Source organism: Rutidosis leptorrhynchoides, chromosome 5 (genome assembly GCF_046630445.1).
Source record: "Rutidosis leptorrhynchoides isolate AG116_Rl617_1_P2 chromosome 5, CSIRO_AGI_Rlap_v1, whole genome shotgun sequence".
NCBI lineage: Eukaryota > Viridiplantae > Streptophyta > Magnoliopsida > Asterales > Asteraceae > Rutidosis > Rutidosis leptorrhynchoides.
Window position 1 is genome coordinate 458,277,454 of NC_092337.1, and position 17,980 is coordinate 458,295,433.

Consider the following 17,980-nt stretch of genomic DNA (forward strand, 5'->3'; position numbering starts at 1 on the left):
GTTATACAAGATATGTGCATGGAGTCATACATGCTTTATTCGAAAAAACTTTGCATTCACAAAATCATCATCATGTATCTTATTTTGACAGCATTGTCAACAGATGTATTATGAAAAACTATTATTTACGGCGATTGTCTATATGTAGAAATCATCAGTTGTCGAAAACCTTGAAATTTGATATTCAATTACGGTGTGCCTTTTCAAAAGAATACAATGTTTACAAAACGTATCATGTAGAGGTCAGTACCTCACTATGAAATCGATGAATGATGTATTCGTTCAAGTGGATTTGGACGGATCGTCACATTAAATACTAATCTGCAGGTATTCAGTTTGACCAGATTATCGAGGTTGGCCCGATACAAAATCGTGTCATTTATCAAATCTATATTTTAGGCGTTCGATTTCAGTACAAACTGATGGTCAATTTCGGAACCAAATTGACCGAAATCACAAAATCGTTGAAACATACCTCGTCTGAAGTTGCACGTTTCCGATAAAGGGACGTCGATAGTTGATCTAGGGAAAATGGTGGTGACGGATGTTGTGCTTTAATTTTCAAGTTCGGATGAAAACTTAATTTCTGATTATTGATCTCTACAGACGTGATAAATGTCAAATTTTCACATTATTAGTGGTTTTTAGTTCATTGAGAAGGTATTTGAATTTGAAAGCTCAATAGAGACGGCGAATGTCGCTACAATTTGTGAAAGTTCGTTGATGGGTCTAGGTTGTAACACTCTTTAAAAATGATTGCATTTTATGAATCTACAAAAGTGAATCTGAGTTTAAATTTAGTTAGAAAATTGTCGCTATGTTAGAGACAGAGAATGGAAGAATGATATATAAGTAAATGAGAGAGAAAGAGTGAAAATAACGGATTTAGTCTCATATGTTTGGCATGTGATGCGACTTAACGATCTTTTTAATGATCGTCAGTGGCAGGGACTTTGTGTGCAAAAGCTACAAAACATGAGGACTATTGGCACACGAAAAATAATTTAGGGACTGAGCGCGTAATATATACAACCGACAAGACTGTCCATGTAATTATGTGTTTTTACATATTTATATTTTAAATGTTATAAAAGTAATAATTGGATGATAATTTTATTATTATTATAGATATTGCATAGTATATTTTTTTGAGTATAAATAGGTGTGTTGAGTTAGAGTTTATGTGATGTATTTTTTGGTTAACAAAAACACTCTCTCTCTCTAGATTCCAAATGCCACCAAACTCTCATTGTACATTTTTCTATAAATAAAAAATCAATTACTCATACCTTTTGTTCAACCTCTTGTTTTCTCCGTTTTACAGTATCTCTATCTCTATATACCTTCTACAGTCAAGAACCACTAAAGGTAGTTATAAGCCTACTGAATTATAACACGTTATCAGCACGAAAAGCTTAGTGTAATTAAAAGATATCTCAAACGATCACGAATCACTAATCAAGGTATGAAATTATTAATAATTTTCAGACTCGAATATATCAAATTTTGGACTACTAACATTTATATTTATGTTATTTAAGTTATATATGGTCGGTTATACCACCTGAATTATATTTCTGTAATCTAACTTTTACTAACTTCACTAACATTTATATTTATGTTATTTAAGTTATATATGGTCGGTTATACCACCTGAATTATATTTCTGTAATCTAACTTTTACTAACTTCACTAACATTTATATTTATGTTAATAAGACCTCATGATTGTACGCAACACGTCATTTGACAACACGGTACTTTATGTACGCAACACGTCATTTGACAACACGGTACCATGGGTCGAGATTAATTCCGATCAATACGAATACGACGGGGTCTTTATATGTTATCTAACATTTATGATTACTTATGCAATTAATCATTATTTATTTCATGCATACTAATGTTTATTCTTAAATTTATAATTTTAAAAGTTAAAATAAAAAAATAGTTTGTATTTTTATTAAAAGTAAATCTTAAAAGTTAAAATAAGAAAAAGTAGTTTGTACTTTTATTAAAAGTAAATCTTAAAAGTTAAAATACAAAAAGTAGTTTGTATTTTTATTAAAAGTAAATCTTAAAAGTTAAAATAAGAAAAAGTAGTTTGTATTTTTATTAAAAGTATAAATCTTAAAAGTTAAAATAAGAAAAGTAGTTTGTATTTTTATTAAAAGTAAATCTTAAAAGATAAAATAAGAAAAAGTAGTTTGTATTTTTATTAAAAGTAAATCTTAAAAGTTAAAATAAGAAAAAAAATCTTGTCCTTTATATTACTCATACGCGTTTTGATATAGTGACTTTATTCGTTAACGTCAACTAATGACGTTACAACGGTCATATATACATAACGGTTGTTAACGTCAACTGACGACGTTACAACAACTATATTTTTCAAATATAAAATAAACATCTCCGTTTTCACATTTTCACAAATCAATCTTTATTTTTCAGATTACTACTCTCAAAAGGTTTTTGTAAAAATGATTCACACAAGGATGATTTTTCCTATTGTATTGGTCATATTAACTATCATCATTGTTGCTAATATACCACCGGGTGAACCTATATTCTATCCTGCCCTTGTGATTTTATTATTTGTAATCATACCATTATTCTGTTGTTTGCTACTTATGAATTTAAAATGATTCTAATTTCATTTTATTATTTGTCTATGAATAGAAGTTGATTATGATTATAATTTATGTTATTCATCTTTTTTATAATAGAAAATGTCGAATTTGAAAAGGCTTAAATTTGCTCATTTAGAACAAGTGGGAACAACTACTTAACATGGGTTATGAATGTAGAAAAACATCTCGAATCAAACGGTATTTTAGAAACCCTGAATGAAAATAACAATTATTCCGAACAAGAGAAAGCAATAGTAAGTATTTTTCTTAGCAAACATATTGACGAGTCCTTAGAATCTACATATTATATGATCGAAAATCCAAGTGTATTATGGAAAATACTCAAAGATAGATACGTTAATAATTATCAAAAAAAAAAATAATAATAATAATAACGGTGATCCATGAAAGAATAAAATTAAAGATATTAGTAGACGCTCTTATAAGAATTCCGGAGATTCTTATTAATGATCTGGTAACGTGGATCATCAGTCTAGTATTTCTTGAATACATGAACATCTTGTTTAGCTCTACAAATAAGTCCCAAAAGAAAAGAAAACGAGAGTGAATCTGTTGACAAATCTTGATTAAATTAACCCTGAGCTACCTTGAGACTTGAATGGTTTGAATTTTCTAAGATGCCTAGTTTTTTTTATGTATCACTCATAAATAAATGGTTTTAGACCATAACGCATATGTTTTATTAAGTGTTATCTTTTATGTACTTCAGATTATAACTTATTTGCAGGTAATATAATTTGATTATCTTGCTGAAATATAACTCATTATTTGCTTATCTTATTTGAAGTCTTAGTATGAATCCTGCAGAAATACAACATCAATTAAATGGTAAAGACCTATGTATTGCAGATAATAGTAACATACACACTATGATCAAATCTAAGAAATATTTCATTGATTTAAATCAAATGAAGGAATTATAAATACTATACCAGCTCTTGCAAACTTGATATAAGAAACGAAAAAAGCAAAATTTCATATTACCAAATGGTACGAATTTTTTGGTAAACAATGTCTTGTTTTCTCCCAAATCAAAGAGAAATTTGTTAAGTTTCTCTGATATATATCATAGTGGATATGATTATCAGTCAATGATAATCGAAAATGAGAAATATCTATGTAGCACCGAAAAGCGCATAGGATTAAAAGCGCATATGATAAAAAGCGCATATGATGAAAAGCGCAGCGCATATGATTAAAAGCGCATATGATAAAAAGCGCATATGATGAAAAGCGCATCGCATATAATTAAAAGCGCATATAATGAAAAGTGCATATGACGAAAAGCGCAGCACATATGATGAAAAGCACATATGGTGATTAATGAAAATCACATATGGTGATTAATGAAAAGCACATATAGTGATTAATGAAAAGCACATATAGTGATTAACGAAAAACACATATGGTGATTAATGAAAATCACATATGGTGATTAATGAAAAGCACATTGAGAAAGAATCACCAATATTTCTTGAAAGAATTCAAGGGAATATATATGGACCAATTCATCCATCATGTGGACCATTTTGATATTTCATGATTCTAATAGACGCATCTAGCGGATGGTCTCATATTTGTATGTTATCAAGCCGTAATATGGCATTTGCAAAGTTTCTTGCACAAATTATTAAATTGAGAACACATTATTCTGATTACACCATTAAAAGGATGAGACTTGATAATGCTGGTGAGTTAACATCTCAAGCATTTAATGATCATTATATATCTACAGGGATTGTTGTTGAACATCCAGTTGCTCATGTGCATACACAAAATTGGTTTAGCTGAATCAATAGATAAACGCTTACAGCTAATAACTAGACAATTGATAATGAGTACAAATCTCTCAATATTTATATGTGGACATGTAAATTTACATGCTGCGACATTAATTCGCATTATACCATGTGGAAGTCGTAAATATTTTCACTTAATACTTGATTTTGGCCAAGAGCCAAATATTTTCTACCTTAAAACATTGGTTGTGCAGTGTATGTTCCAATTGTATCACCACAACACAATAAAATGGTTCTTCAAAGAAAGATGATAATATATTTTGGATATAAAACATCTTCAATCATAAGATATATTGAACCCATGATGGGTGATGTTTTTACAGCACGTTTTGCTGATTGTCATTTTAATAAAACATTGTTCCCTAGATTAGGGGGAGAAATAAAAATAAAAAATAAAATGATGCTTCATGATGTGAACATCAATTAAGGTATATTGAACTCGCACAAAAGAATGTGAAACGAAAGTTCAAAAATAATGCATATGCAAGAACTTGCAAATTAATTACTTTATGCATTTACAGATATAAAAAAGTGACTAAATCATATATACCAGCGATAAATGCTCCAGCTCGAACTGAAATTCCAAAAGCTGGCAATAATGTCACTGTTGAGTCTTTGCCACGCATCAAACGTGGAAGATCAATTGGTTCCGAAGATAAAAATCCTCGAAAAGAAAATCAGCTGATAATGAGGTAAGAGAAAGTGTTCAAGAAGAACCACAAATCAATATTCCTTCTGCAGAGGATATTGATAAATGTAAATTCATAAATTGCAATAAATTATGCAATATTATGGAACCGAAATGAAATGAAAAATCTTGATGAGATATTTTCATATAATGTTACAATGACATCATGAATAAAGATGATGATCTGGAACCAAAATCTGTCATTGAATATCAAAATAGACATGATTGAGCTCAACAGAAAGGAGCAATACGAGCTGAAATAGAATCACTCAATAAAAGAAAAGTTTTCGGATCAATCGTTATCACTTTTAAAGATGTGAAACGTATGGGATATAAATGAATTTTTATCCGAAAAAGAAATGTGCAAATGAAGATACAAGGAAAAACTAGACTTGTAACTCAAGGTTTCCCACAAAGACCAGAAATGAATTATGAGGAAAACTTATCCTTATGTAATGGATACAATTACTTATTAGATACTTAATCAACCTGGTAGTTACTTAAATGCATCTCATGGATGTTGTTACTACTTATCTATATGGATCACTTGATAGTGATATATATGAATATACCTGAAGGGTTTAAGGTATCAGAAACATCTAACGCAAAACCTAAAGAAATGTATTCCATTGAATCACAAAGATTTTTATATGGGTTGATACAATAGTATAACGGATTAAATGACTACTTGATAAAAAAAAAGGGTATAAATATAAACTTATTTTGCACGTATGTTTTATAAAAATAATGTTCGGATATGAGATCGTAGTTGTTTATGTCAATGTTCTTAACATCATATGAACAAATAAAGAGATCTATGAAATCATTCAACTTCTAAAGAATTATTTTGAAATGAAAGATCTTGAAAAAACCAAGTATTACCTTGGATTGCAAATTGAGCATATGCCTAATGGTTTACTTGTACATCAAACAACTTATACCGAAAAGATTTTAAAACATTTTTTTTTAAAGACAAACTCATTGTTGTTAGATCACTCAATATTGACACTGATCTATTTCATCCCTGCGAAGATCATGAAAATTTTAACAGATCGGAAGTTCTATATTTTAGTGCAATTGAGGTTCTTATGTATCTTATAGATTATACAAGATCTGACATTTCTTTTGCAGTTAATTTGTTGACAAGGTTCAGCTCAGCCCCTACCAAAAGACATTGGAATGGGATCAAACACATATTTCGATACCTTCGAGGAACTACTGATTTAGGATTATTTTATTCTAACGAATCAAAACAAGATTTGGTTGGTTATGCAGATGCAGGTTATTTATCTGATCCACATAAAGCTAAATCTCAAAATGGATATGTATTCCTAAATGGAGGTACCGCAATATCATGGCGTTCTCAAAAACAAACACTTGTTGCAACATCATCAAATCATGCCGAAGTAATTGCATTACATGAAGCCAGTCGGGAATGTTTTTGGTTGAGATCAATGACACAACTCATTACTGATTCTTGTGGACTAGAACGCAATAAAAGTTCAACAACTATCTATGAAGATAATGTAGCTTGCATAACACAGATGAAAGAAGGGTATATCAAAAGTGACCGAACAAAACACATACCCCCTAGATTCTTCTCATACACTCAAAATCTCATTAAGGACAACCAGATTGAAATGAGATATGTTCAGTCCAAGCAAAAACTCTGCTGACCTTTTCACCAAAGCACTTCCAACTGCTATTTTCAGAACACACGTTCATAATATTGGCATGAGGCATGTTCAGAAGATGTAACAACTCAGGCGTTGCCTACTTGAGGGGGAGTCAACTCTATGCTGCACTCTTTTTCCCTTAGCTAAAGTTTTATCCCAAAGGGTTTTCTTTAGCAAGGTTTTTAACGAGGCAGTACTAGTTATTCACTAATAAAATTATCATCCAAGGGGGAGTGTTATAAAAGTAATAATTGGATGATAATTTTATTATTATTATAGATATTGCATAGTATATTTTTTTGAGTATAAATAGGTGTGTTGAGTTAGAGTTTATGTGATGTATTTTTTGGTTAACAAAAACACTCTCTCTCTCTAGATTCCAAATGCCACCAAACTCTCATTGTACATTTTTCTATAAATAAAAAATCAATTACTCATACCTTTTGTTCAACCTCTTGTTTTCTCCGTTTTACAGTATCTCTATCTCTATATACCTTCTACAGTCAAGAACCACTAAAGGTAGTTATAAGCCTACTGAATTATAACATTAAATTCTTTTTCCTACACGAATCTATTTTTAATCTTTAAATCACTATTGCAAATTCACAATTTCGTTTTCCTCCCTTTTTTCTTTTTTTTTGAAAAAAATGCATGTATATTATGAAAAAAAGGAAAACTACCAAGAACTTGGCAATAGAAAAAGACACCGCGAAAAAGACAGCTTGCACCATAAAACTTAGACCTAACCAATTACAACGAGAAAAACTAGACAAACTACGCTCTAGAATCTAACAAAACCTCAATCGGATACTTAAATCTAACTCGTTTACGTCTTTTTTAATAACAAACTTCAACTAAAGCAAAAACATTATATATTTATATTCGAATGATATATTGCCGCCTCAGTTACAAATTCTCCAAAATTCTCCTTGGGTGTTTGTCTTCTTCAATTATTGTCGCTAGAATAATATAATGGTTAGTGTAGTTGATTTTAATTTGTTGGTAAAACAGATTTATATGATTATATAACGACGTTGTTAGAGAAACGTTAAAAGACTTGTGATAGGTTTATACTTTGTGTTTTTATCGTAGCTAGGACCTCTAATTTTGGGGGAGTGATATGTACACCACCTCAATTTGTTATGTACACAACCAGAATGCTTTACAGTATTGTACTGTACAATACTGTAAAATATGATGGTTGTGTACATAACAAAAATAGGTTGTGTACATATCATCACCCCAAATTTTGTTGAATTATACTAATATGAACTAGAGTATAAGACAAATTACTAGGCTTCTATTTATCATATGTCAATCTATTTTTACGGTTTGTTTTTACCTTTAATTGGGTACACCAACAAAATATACATATATGACGTACGGCTGAATGAATACATTACTTAAAAACGACTTAAAAACGACTTGAGCGGTTTTTGGTTCGTTTCCATGTTAGTAGTTTTTGGTTTGATTTGGATGTTGTATGCGTTAAGGTTTGTTTGGTTGTGCCACATGTGCGTTTTAGTGTTACGGTTGTTTAAGACTCGGGTTTAGTTAGTTTAGGCTCTTTATTTAGTTTTAGCGATCGTTTTCTACTTCCGAGCCTAGGTTTGCATTTGGATCGATTGTACTTTGTTCGTCTTTTTCATCAATTGATGATAAGACTTGATTATATGTTATCGTTATTTTAGCGAAAAAAAAGAAAAAAAAGAAAAAGAAAAAAGGTATTGTAATTAAAATAGTGTTGTTCACATATTTGTATACCAACGTTTGGTGCTTAATGTGTACCGAATACCGATTAATCTACCTTTCTTAAATATAGATCCCTTCAATCATACAACTCTATTATTACCATCTACATTTCTTTTTGTGGCAAATTTTATTAAAACATTCTCTTAACAATTTAACAATGAGTTTGAGCTTGAGTTAAACAATCATACAATGACTTAACAAACTAATCGTCTCAAAGAATATTACATCTTCCTGTATTGCAAATCCAATACAAAGACGCAATACAAACAAAGTCAAACATACAATTTTCTTCAATGCTTTATTGTCGTGGTAACACGCCGTCAAAATCGTCACTGACGCAGATGTTAACTCTGGTCCCAGTGAACGGCTTGACTTCTAAGTAACATCAAAATTTTAGAGCGGAAGCATAATATATAAGTACCTGAGACAAAACATGCTTAAAAGTGTCAACCAAAAAGGCTGGTGAAGTTCATAGGTTTATCAGTAGTAACTAGAGTCTTTAGACCACAAGATTTAGTTTATAAAACTTTGATATAGACATATCAGTTCGAAAGCAGTGCTGAAGTGTATGATATCGAGACTAAACAAATTTACCCCATAACACTTTATCCGTTCGTGTCGTTAAATCATTATTATGTATCCATTGACCAACGGTCACTTGGATAGAGACGTTGCTCTCAATAGGCCTATTCACAATAATTAAGTTTGCGTTTATACGTAGCAACTAACGATATCATGGCAGAGATTTAGCATGAAACATAGCATGACAGCACAATTATAGTTTGAGCACTTGTGTCTAAAGCGTAAAACAGTTTAAAAGCAAGCATGTGTCTCACCCCAAAGTTTGTAAAACATTTACGAAATAGTAAAAAGCTGGGCTGTGAAGTTCACCTTAACAGCAGATGAAGTTTATTCCATGGATGTAAATGAACGAGAGTAAACGACTGAGATCTCAACCCAGAGATATAAGTTTGGTCATTAGTTTGTTCAATCCTACAAGTAAGAGTTCATAGGTAACTAATGAGTTGTTAAGTGTGCAATCAAGTTTGTGTCCACTATAACCAAGTTTAGATGTTGTACAACTTTGCCCAAACCTCGGTGCTATCAAGTAAGTCAAAATATGACCAGATGCGGGGGTCTGGAACTTTCGGCTAGACTTAGTCTACAACTTTTTGTTTAATCCAAAATCGTATTCCCATAAGCCTCTGAGACATCATCCACATGACCGTAAGTAGCGGTGAAGTTCGTATAAGCCATGCGTTATCGGTATGATTATAGTTTCTACGTTTTATGTGCGTATAGGAATACGACACGCTTAATATTATTCATTATACTTTATAGTTTATTTATGTTATGTTTTACTATTCGTAAAACATTATATGATAAATATAACTTAATTAAACTAGGATGTGATAATAATAGATAAGTTTATGTGTTATAGTATTATTATATAACATTATCTCTTTACTTAATAGCTTAGATATGTTATACTTTAAATGTTTTAGATAAGTTTTAATTCTTCAAACCTTTATCTTATCTAAATTGTAATCTATTTAAAAGTTATCATTATTACCTTATCATATAAACCTTTTAATTATCATACTCATTATTACTTTTACCTTTAATCCGTAATTATCCATTTAACTTAAAATCTTATTATAACAACTTAATCATAATAAAACCTTTATACTTTTCTTTATCATTATCTTTTATTATTTAATATAAAACTTTATCATCTTTTATTTTACATATTCATATTTATTACAATATTATCCTTATTATCAGGTTTAATAAATCAATCATAATACTTATTACAGTATTTTTATCAACATCTTTTATTCATGTGTTCATCATCTTTTTATTCATATTTATAAACATATACTTAAAGATTTTAAACATATAAAAATATAATTAATTCATACATGTATGAGGTACCTTAAGAATGTTTTTAACAAGGATAAGTGGTGTTTGACAGTGGTGTTGAAACCGAATAGCAGCGAGGTCCACCAAAAGTCGCGGTTTTGGTGGCGGTTGAGTGGCAGACAGCAGCAGCCCGAAAACGCAGCAGTAGGGGCTGATTTGGGCGGGATTTTGGGCTATTTTGGACACGTAGGAGCAGCAGAGACTGTAGAAAATTGCAGAAACAAGGTGTTGGTGGTGGTTCACAGCAGCAGCAAAAGGCTGCTGTTTGGGCTGTTTTTGGTGGCGAAAAACAGCAGAAAAAGTTGTTGTAGCTGTAGTGACCCGAACTTTTCCATGTTTATATATATTAATTGAGATTGATATTTACATGACTAAATATTTCCAACGTGTTAAGCAATCAAACTTGTTAAGACTTGATTAATTGAAATAGGTTTCATATAGACAATTGACACCCAAGTTGACCGGTGACTCACGAACGTTAAAACTTGTAAAAACTATACGATGACATATATATGATTATATATATATAGTTAACATGATTTTATTATAAGTAAGTATCTCATTAGGTATTTTAACAATGAGTTATATACATAAAAATGAGACTATTAAATTAAGAAACTCGAAAACGATATATATAACGATTATCGTTATAACAACGTCTTACTAGGTACATGTGAATCATATTAAGATATTGATAAACTTGGTTAATTATGTTAAATGATAAGTAAATATATCACTAAGTGTATTAACAATGAACTACATATGTAAAAATAAGACTACTAACTTAATGATTTCGAAACGAGACATATATGTAACGATTATCGTTGTAAGGACATTTAACTGTATATATATCATACTAAGATATATTATATATCATAATATCATGATAATATAACAATTTAACATCTCATTTGATATAATAAACAATGGGTTAACAACATTTAACAAGATCGTTAACCTAAAGGTTTCAAAACAACATTTACAAGTAATGACTAACGATGACTTAACGACTCAGTTAAAATGTATATACATGTAGTGTTTTAATATGTATTTATACACTTTTGAAAGAATTCAAGACACTTATCAAAATACTTCTACTTAACAAAAATGCTTACAATTACATCCTCGTTCAGTTTCATCAACAATTCTACTCGTATGCACCCGTATTCGTACTCGTACAATACACAGCTTTTAGAGGTATGTACTATTGGTATATACACTCCAATGATCAGCTCTTAATATCCCATGTGAGTCACATAACACATGTTGGAACCATCATTTGGCAACTAGCATGAAATATCTCATAAAATTACAAAAATATTAGTAATCATTCATGACTTATTTACATGAAAACAAAAATACACACCCTTATATCTAATCCATATACCAATGACTAAAAACACCTACAAACACTTTCATTCTTCAATTTTCTTCATCTAATTGATCTCTCTCAAGTTCCATCTTCAAGTTCTAAGTGTTCTTCATAAATTCTATAAGTATAGTTTCATAAAAATCAAGAATACTTCCAAGCTTTCTAATCCATTCCAAGTAATCATCTAAGATCAAGGAACCTTTGTTATTTACAGTAGGTTATCTTTCTAATTCAAGGTAATATTCATATTCAAACTTTGATTCAATTTCTACAACTATAACAATCTTATTTCGAGTGAAAATCTTACTTGAACTGTTTTCGTGTCATGATTCTGCTTCAAGAACTTTCAAGCCATCCAAGGATCCTTTGAAGCTAGATCCATTTTTTTCATTTCCAGTAGTTTTATCCAGAAAACTTGAGGTAGTAATGATGTTCATAACATCATTCGATTCATACATATAAAGCTATCTTATTCGAAGGTTTAAACTTGTAATCACTAGAACATAGTTTAGTTAATTCTAAACTTGTTCGCAAACAAAAGTTAATCCTTCTAACTTGACTTTTAAAATCAACTAAACACATGTTCTATATCTATATGATATGCTAACTTAATGATTTAAAACCTGGAAACATGATGAACACCGTAAAATCAGATATACGCTGTCGTAGTGAAACCGGGGGCTGGTTTGGTTTGGATAATTAAAAACTATGATAAACTTTGATTTAAAAGTTGTTATTTTAGGAAAATGATTTTTCATATTAACATGAAACTATATCCAAAAATCTTGGTTAAACTCAAAGTGAAAGTATGTTTTTCAAAATGGTCATCAAGATGTCGTTCTTTCGACGGAAATGACTACCTCTTTAGTAATTGACATGTAACTTAAATTTCCGACCATAAACCTATACTTTTTCTATTTAGATTCTTAAATTAGAGTTCAATATGAAACCATAGCAATTTGATTCACTCTAAACGGATTTAAAATGAAGAAGTTATGGGTAAAACAAGATTGGATATTTTTTGATCTTTTTAGCTACGAGAAATGTTTAACAAATCTATACAAATCATATCCTAGCTAACTTATATTGTATTATACATGTATTCTAATATATTATGTAATCTTGGGATACCATAGACACGTATGAAAATGTTTTGACATATCATATCGACCCATGTATATATATTATTTGGAACAACTATAGACACTCTATATGCAGTAATGTTGGAGTTAGCTATACAGGGGTGAGGTGGATTCCAAAAATATATATACTTTGAGTTGTGATCTAGCCTGAGATGTGTATACACTGGGTCATGGATTGATTCAAGTTAATATATATCGATTTATTTCTGTACATCTAACTTTGGACAACTAGTTGTAGATTACTAACGAGGACAGCTGACTTAATACACTCAAATCTTTAAAACATAATAAAAATGGTTGTAATTATATTTTGATCATACTTTGATATATATGTACATATTTGTATAGGTTCGTGAATCGATCCGTGGCCAAGTCTTATTTCCGAGGAAGGAAATATCTGTGAAAGTGAGTTATAGTCCCACTTTTAAAATCTAATATTTTTGGGATGAGAATACATGCAGATTTTATAAATGATTTACAAAATAGACACAAGTACGTGAAACTACATTCTATGGTTGAATTATCGAAATCGAATATGCCCCTTTTTATTAAGTCTGGTAATCTAAGAATTAGGGAACAGACACCCTAATTGACGCGAATCCTAAAGATAGATCTATTGGGCCTAACAAACCCCATTCAAAGTACCGGATGCTTTAGTACTTCGAAATTTATATCATATCCGAAGGGTGTCCCGGAATGATGGGGATATTCTTATATATGCATCTTGTTAATGTTGGTTACCAGGTGTTCACCATATGAATGATTTTTATCTCTATGTATGGGATGTGTATTGAAATATGAAATCTTGTGGTCTATTGTTACGATTTGATATATATAGGTTAAACCTATAACTCACCAACATTTTTGTTGACGTTTAAAGCATTTTTATTCTCAGGTGAATACTAAGAGCTTCCGCTGTTGCATACTAAAATAAGGACAAGATTTGGAGTCCATGTTTGTATGATATTATGTAAAAACTGCATTCAAGAAGCATATGTCGATGTAATATATTTCTATTGTAAACCATTATGTAATGGTCGTGTGTAAACAGTATATTTTAGATTATCATTATTTGATAATCTACGTAATGTTTTTAAAACCTTTATTGATAAAATAAAGGTTATGGTTGTTTTAAAAATGAATGCAGTCTTTGAAAAACGTCTCATATAGAGGTCAAAACCTCGCAACGGAATCAATTAATATGGAACGTTTATAATCAATATGAATGAGACATTTCAGTTGGTATCCGAGCGTTGGTCTTAGAGAACCAGAAAATTTGCATTAGTGTGTCTTATCGAGTTTGTTAGGATGCATTAGTGAGTCTGGACTTTGACCGTGTTTTCTTTAAAAATGATTGCTTAACATTTTTGTTGGAAACTATATATTATTAACATGTAAATATTATGTGATATATTAATCTCTTAACATGTTTGATATTGTGTGATAGATGTCTACCTCTAACACAAATCCCATTGACTCACCTAATAATAACGAAGAGTCGAATATATATTGGCAAGATTCACAAGTTCCTGAAGAACCGGAAGAAGAGGAAACGGAACCGGAAGAAGAGGAACCGGAAGAAGAGGAACCAGAAGAAGAGGAACTGGAAGAAGAAGAGGTTCCGGAGGGGGAATAGTAGGAACCACAGAAAACCGGTCAAATAAAAGAAAATCCTCAACCAATGGACCAAAGTTAATAATGGTCAATGGTGTTTCCGCTAAAGAAGCAAAATATTGGGAAAATTACCAATTTTTCGATGAATCGGATCCTGCTGAGGATTCCGATGATGTTATAGAAATTACCCCGACCCAATTTAATGAGGCAAAAGAAAATAATAAGGGAAAAGGCATCAAAATAGAGAAATCTGATTCCGACCCCGATGAACTTTATATGTACCGTCAACACCCGTATTTTCAATATCGTAACAATAACCCGGGAACCTCTAAACCACCAGGTTTTTCTAAACCAATGTGGAAAATGACGACTCGTATTAGAGGAACATCATGTATCCCTAGAAGATTAGGAAAAAGAACCAAGTCCGAAGAAGAAGAAACTAGTGATTCAGATTAGAGGGGTGTGAGCATGTTGTGTAATAAATGTATTGTAGTGTGCTTGTACTTTTATGTTCTATGTAAAAATTGCTTGTATTGTTTGTTATTACGAATCTAATCCTTTTCTATTTTACAGTATAAAAACAAAATAGACGTTAAGGGTAGACAACCGAATATTTTAGAAGACCTACCAGAGGATATGATTGAGAAAATCTTGTCTAGAGTCTGTCAGAATTCATCAACACATTTAGTTATGGCAAAATTAACTTGTCAAACATTTGAAAGACTTTTCAGAAATGCCTTAGTTTATAAAAGGCTTTTCTTTGATAGGTGGGGTATATCACATTGGGGAGACCGTAAGTTACACCGTGTTTTCTTTAAAGCATTAAATGCAGGGAACCCAAATGCAATTTTACGCTACGAGTTAAGAACCTATTTTGACTCAACATATCCCAACATAGGATTTCGTGAATTAGAAAGAGCTTTTAACATGCAACATAAAGAAGCATGTTATGCTTACGGGTTATTGATGTTCGCTTCTTACCAAAGTGAGAAAAAGAACATCGGATTGCAGCTTTTAAATAAAACTTTTCCACAAGTGACGGATTCAGTAGTTGGGGTGAGAAACAAGGTTTTTAGATTATTACAGGGTTGTTGGACATTACGAAACCCTCGTCCTTTTGATGACATTACAACATGCTGCCTAGCTAATGGTCATAACGGTTATTTTCCACAAGACCAAGGATGGGAAGTCGTCTTAGTAAAACCAGAATGCATGACTTGTTTCTGGACTTATGAATTACGTGTCTTTATTTCCTTTGCTGAACAACTTGCGTATTAACTAGATTTATCTTCAAAACTGTCCTGTATCATAGTGTACTATATTTCATGTTATATGTAATATAGCGAAGTTGTAAGTTTGAAGAATATTTGTATGTGATATATTATTATAATCGGTTTTTCATATGGAATTGTAGTAGTTGAATTGTATATTAGCTACTAAGTATGAACTTAACGGGTAGGTAGTACCCGAATTTAAACTTATAAAACGCTAATATGAAGAAAAAGCTTTTATAAATGAGTTCATATTATGGTACGAGATACTATTGACTACTCTTAATATTCTGTATGATTAAATTGTTTCATTTGACTATTTTGAAGGAAATGGCACCGACTACTCGACACACCTTGAATATGAGCAAAGAGGAATTTCGTGCCTTTCTTGCTTCAAACATAGCCGCAGTACAGGCCGCGCTACATACCAACAATAACTCTGAATCTAGCAATACAGCTAATGGCGCAAGAAATTGTGTAGGATGCTCCTACAAAGAATTCACTGCCTGCAAACCTTTGGAATTTGATGGAACCGAAGGACCAATTGGATTGAAACGGTGGACCGAGAAAGTCGAATCGGTGTTTGCCATAAGTAAGTGCTGAAGAGGACAAAGTTAAGTACGCTACGCATACCTTCACAGGTATTGCGTTAACATGGTGGAATACCTATCTAGAGCAAGTGGGACAAGATGCTGCTTACGCGCTACCGTGGTCAGCATTCAAGCACTTGATGAACGAGAAGTACCGTCCCAGAACCGAGGTCAATAAGCTCAAGTCAGAACTTAGAGGGTTATGAACACAGGGATTCGATATTACTTTGTACGAAAGACGATTCACAGATTTGTGCCTATTGTGTCCGAGAGCGTTCGAAGATGAGGAAGAGAAGATTGATGCGTTTGTGAAAGGGTTACCGGAGAGAATCCAAGAAGATATAAGTTCACACGAGCCAGACTCCATACAAAAGGCATGTAGAATGGCTCATAAACTAGTGAACCAGATTGAGGGAAGAATTAAAGAACAGGCGGCCGAAGAGGCCAACGTGAAGTTAGTCAAAAGAAAGTGGGAGGAAAACGGTGATAAGAGTCACCAAAACAACAACAACTATCCCAACAATCGCAACATCAATCGCAACTACAACAAATGGCACAACAACAACAACAACTATAATAATCATCCCAATAACAATAACAACCGCAACAACAACAACAATCAGAAGCAGCTATGCCAAAGGTGTGAAAAGTATCACTCGGGGTTCTGCACCAAATTTTGCAATAAGTGTAAAAGAAATGATCATAGCGCGACGAAGTGTGAGGTCTACGGACCAGGGGTTAACAGAACGAAAGGAACAAATGGTGTCAGAACGAGTAATGGCGGAGCAAGTAGTGTCGGAGCAAGTTATGCCAATGTAGTTTGTTATAAATGTGGAAAACCGGGCCACATTATTAGAAATTGCCCGAACCAGGAGAAAACGAATGGACAAGGCCGCAGAAGAGTTTTCAATATTAATGCGGCAGAGGCACAGGAAGACCCGGAGCTTGTTACAGGTACGTTTCTTATTGACAATAAATCTGCTTACGTTTTATTTGATTCGAGTGCGGATAGAAGCTATATGAGTAGAGATTTTTGTGCTAAATTAAGTTGTCCATTGACGCCGTTGGATAGTAAATTTTTACTCGAATTAGCAAACGGTAAATTAATTTCAGCAGATAATATATGTCGGAATCGAGAAATTAAACTGGTTAGCGAAACATTTAAGATTGACTTGATACCAGTAGAGTTAGGGAGTTTTGATGTGATAATCGGCATGGACTGGTTGAAAGAAGTGAAAGCAGAGATCGTTTGTTACAAAAATGCAAATCGCATTATACGAGAAAAAGGAAAACCCTTAATGGTGTACGGAGAAAAGGGCAACACGAAGCTACATCTTATTAGTAATTTAAAGGCACAAAAACTAATAAGAAAAGGTTGCTATGCTGTTCTAGCACACGTCGAGAAAGTACAAAATGAAGAAAAGAGCATCAATGATGTTCCCGTCGCAAAAGAATTTCCCGATGTATTTCCGAAAGAATTACCGGGACTACCTCCACATC